Source organism: Saccopteryx leptura, chromosome 5 (assembly GCF_036850995.1).
Source record: "Saccopteryx leptura isolate mSacLep1 chromosome 5, mSacLep1_pri_phased_curated, whole genome shotgun sequence".
Lineage (NCBI taxonomy): Eukaryota > Metazoa > Chordata > Mammalia > Chiroptera > Emballonuridae > Saccopteryx > Saccopteryx leptura.
The window spans coordinates 116,293,548-116,298,081 of record NC_089507.1 but is presented as its reverse complement, the minus strand read 5'-3'; the positions used below and the strand labels follow the sequence as shown (position 1 = coordinate 116,298,081).

Genomic DNA, 4,534 nt, shown 5'->3' with positions numbered 1-4,534 from the left:
ATAAACAGTGTTTTGCAATGTACAAAGCTCTTTAAACTTCCTGATGGCTCTCGAAGAGTTATTATTGTGCATACTTTATAAAAAATAAACCAAAATTCTACAGTCAACTGAATCTCTCATTCTCTAGGAAGAGGTTTCCCACTTCGATTTCAAGAACAACTCTGATTCCAATACAGGTTATGTGTTGCTATCAGCAAAGGTCCCTAGAAAAGTCAAAAGCATTACACAAATGCAGCCTGACTAGTGGTGGTGCAGTGGATTGAGCGTCCATTCAGAATGCTGAGGTCCCCAGTTCAAAACCCCAAAGTCATGGGCTAGAGTGCAGGCTCCTTGGCTTGAACACGGGCTTGCCAGTTCGAGTGCGGGGTCGCTGGTTTGAGCACAGAATCATCAACATGATCCCAAGGTCGCTGGTTTGAACCCAAATGTCACTGGCATGAAACCCAAGGTCACTGGCTTTGAGCAAAGGATCACTCACTCTGCTGGAGCCCCCTTTCCAGTCAAGGCATATATGAGAAAGCAATCAATGAACAACTAAAGAGAAGCAACTCTCCCTTCTGGTGTCTCTCTTTAAAAAACAGCAACAAAGAAAAGAACTATTCAAATGTCAATGATGTAAACACCAACACTGGTCAGTTTTTCCTGGACAAGAGTGAACAGAGAGTGTCTACTGCTGAACTCACTACAATGACTCGGGCTCATCTCATGGATAACAGCAACAACAACTCAGGCTGTGATAATAAACCGAAGTCTGAGAGGTGAACTCTGCTCTAGAGAACAAAAGAGCTCCTGTCGGAGATTCTGAGTTATTCTGACACCACTCACCTCCAGCTCAGCCCTGCCTACCTTAGGCCATGTGCACAGCCCAGCCCACGCCCAGGAGGAGAGACACAACACAGGTTTCTCTCATATATGCCTTGACTGGGGGAGCTCCAGCAGAGCCAGTGACCCTTTGCTCAAAGCCAGTGACCCTGGGCTTCATGCCAGAGACCTTTGGGCTCAAACCAGCCTGTACCCCAGATGTCAGACACAACACAAAGCCATACAGAGAACATTCATCTGAGGAGCAGCCTTAAGTGGGAAGAAAAAATGCAAGAGAGGAAGGAATCTGAAGAGACCACAGAAAATATTATGAGCACCGACATTGCGTTTCCTGTAGTTTCGGGGGCAACGTTTACTGTCATCATTCTGAGTCTCATCCACAGTTCTGCCTATGCACAAGGAATGAGAATAACCTGTCTTTTTCACTCAGTGAGGCCTCTCAACCAAAATACCTATTGCCCTTGTAATAAAGCTCTCTACCTGCCTGTAAAAGAATGAAAAATTCTGAAGAGCAATGCTTGCATTAATTTTTTCAGTATACTGGCAGGAAAAAAAATGTTAACACGCTAATGGAGACATGCTCCCTTGAATTACTCTGGCCTGGGGTACTTGGAATATATTTCTAAGCAAACATCTACTACATGCACATTTTAAGGCAATTTAGGGTTTCATATGCTCTAGTGACTGGTTTCTTATATTATAGATTTACCCTAAAAGAGTCCTCTAAAAAAGTCATGGTTGCTTTTTGAAATATGAGCTAAATATTGTCAGCTCTCTGAGGACCTTTACCAAGTCATAATTTTTCATTATTATTAATTATTTTTATTTTGGTTTAGTTTGTTCCTAAAGGTAAGCTAGAAAAATTTGCTTATTCAGGGGGGTTTTTAAGCTGCAGTAAAATTACCAGTTCCAATGAGGCCGATAAATCATGGTTTCTCTTCCATGAAAGGGCCAAGTTAAGGTGAGTCTCTCCCATTCCAGTGGCTCAAGAAGAGACTAGGGCAGGGGGTCAAAGAGGGAAGGTATTATGAGAAATACATACAATGAACCTGCTGTATGGGTGACATGACTTTGTTTACATTATTGACATTTGCTTTCAGTCTTAGAGGGTCATTTCTTCCTGATTTCCTTAAAAAAAGAAATGTCAAAGCCATCCCAACCTTACTCCCTTCCCCCTCAAAAAACTAATAAATTAAATTTAGTTGTAGTGGTGTTGTCATAAAAGACCTAGCTGGGCCTTTCTTCTCACCTGAGCTCAGTGAACGCTCATTCACTGCTGTGCACTAGGTTCCCTGACTTGTGGACCAGCAAGGGAACTCTTGTCTGGCAGACATACTGAGAGCCAACAAGCATCGAAATGAGGGTTTGCAATTTAAGTCTATCCTGAAGTTTACACGAGACTGACCACATATTTATTTTTAAAATATACCCTTAAATAACAGTCTAGACTTTGTTTGCATTGAAGAGCAGAGTTCTAATGATGAAACAGAAACATGTGTACCAGATGCACCTCTGCTCCAAAAAGACCACATCCCCTTAAATTCTAGACAAGAGAATGGATGAGTGATGTGGTGAGAGTACACGCCCTCTAAAAGGGATAGCTGACTTACAGTGAGGTCAGGCCTCATTCCCAACGTACTACATGCATAACCTCATTTAATTCTCACAATTCTTCGAGGCATCAATATTATAATCCCCAGTTTATTAAACTGATAAGAACAGGCACTACACTTGATCTCATCCAAAAGGCCAAGAAGCGGTATATAATGCCCAATTTACATCTAAGAAAACTAATACATAGAGAGTTAAACAACTGGCTAAGTCACAGAGTTGTGAGTGGTGCCGCCAGCATTCAAACCCAGGCTGTCCATAGCAGAGTCCATGTGAACTGCTCTAGCTTTCTCAGTGCAGGCACCATGACGAGCAATTGGCTGCAATATCTCAGCAGTCCTGTAAATTAGCACCATCATTATCCCCATCTTGCATGTGAGAGTCTGATGATTCAAGTTTGCTTAGAGAGCTAAGTCTACTTAGCCACATGCATCCTGTTACAAAACTTGGCTCTTACCCAAAGAGTGTATCACTGCCTCCTAGGCTTTGTGTACTTTTCGCATTCAGGTAACCTAACACCGTGCACATAGCTTGTTATGGTGAGTTGTACCTGGCCTTTGCTTAAAAACAAAAATTAGATAACATAGTAAGAAGCATGGGACTAGAGAACTTTTACTTTTTCATAACCATTAAGAAGAACTTCAGACTAAAGATGAAATGATTATGATCTATGTGCAGACTCTCCCGTCTCTAGCACAGCTTAGCATAAGGAGGAATCACTTCATGGCAGAGCACAGATAATAAATGTCGCATAGTCTCCATACTACAGCTCTATGCTCTCAACCTCACACCTCATGCCTTCTTTACTATTGTGAAATGACACCGAGAGAAAGTAAAACCTACACATACTTCAAAAAAAGTTTAATATATAAAGATTTCTTTTGAATTCCAGAGACATTATAAATAGGAATATGGTATTATTATAAAGAAGCAATTCATTGTTCTGTAAGAGAGCATTACCACTGGCTTTCTGTTGAACATGGTGAGCTGAGCATGTATTGTAGCCGCCACACTCTCCTGAAGGATCACTGACATGACAGCAAAGGACTTTGAAAAAGCATAAACCATAAGTGGGGAGAAAAGGAGAGGGAGAAAGGAATTGGAAAGCAAAGAGGTAGATTATAATTGACCTGACAGAATCAAGAAAATAAACATCAGTCAGAACTAGGAAAAGTCAAGGAAGAACCTGAAATAAACTGCAGACCTCTAAAATAATAAGTTGCCACCAGACCAGGTGATGGTGCAGTGAATAGAGCATCGGATTGGGATGCGGAGAACCCAGGTTCAAAACCCCAAGGTTGCCGGTTTGAGTATGGGCTCATCTGGTTTGAGCAAGGCTCACCAGCTTGAGCCCAAGGTCTCTGGCTTGAGCAAGGGGTCACTCGGTCTGCTGTAGCCCCCCCCCACCCCCTGGTCAAGGCACATTTGAGAAAGCAATCAATGAACAACTAAGGTGCCACAATGAAGAATTGATGCTTCTCATCTCTCTCCTTTCCTGCCTGTCTGCCCCTGTCTGTCCCTCTCTCTGACTCTCTCTGTCTCTGTCTCACACACACACACACACACACACACACACACACACACACACAAATAATAATAATAATAATAATAAATGCCATTAGTTGATACTTCTGGAAGAACTAAAAACTGGAGATTTGGTTAAAAGTCCATTAAAGTAGCAGCAAGACCTCTATATTTACCTCCTTACTCCTGAGACTGTCCCACCTTCCCTGGCACAAGGCACACAAGGCTGGAGGTTCATTCTCTGAAAAGAGTAAAACAGGGTCACTGAACTGGGGGAAATCATTTGTAATCAAGGATGATATTTAGATTCCAAAACAAGAAGAAGAATTAAGTAAAAACATGCTGAATGCTGAGACCTCAGCCTTCTTCTACTCTTGGCTCCTAGAGGCTGACAGCCAGGCTCATGCCATCCAGACAGGAGACCAAAAAAAAATACCCACAAAATGCACTCCTAAAGGACAGATCTAAAGATACAAATATTGGGGTGTTCTTTTCCAATGAAACAGCACATTCAAATCATGCTAGAATGCCTCCCACAATTAAAAACTACACCCATATGCCCAGCATGGCCAATCAG

At 42.1% G+C, this 4,534-nt stretch overlaps 1 pseudogene; it reads right to left on the bottom strand.

Moving 5' to 3' along the window:
- Nucleotides 1-2,414: 2,414 nt before the first annotated feature.
- Nucleotides 2,415-2,583, bottom strand: LOC136407206 (U2 spliceosomal RNA; annotated as a pseudogene).
- Between the last annotated feature and the right edge of the window lie 1,951 nt (nt 2,584-4,534).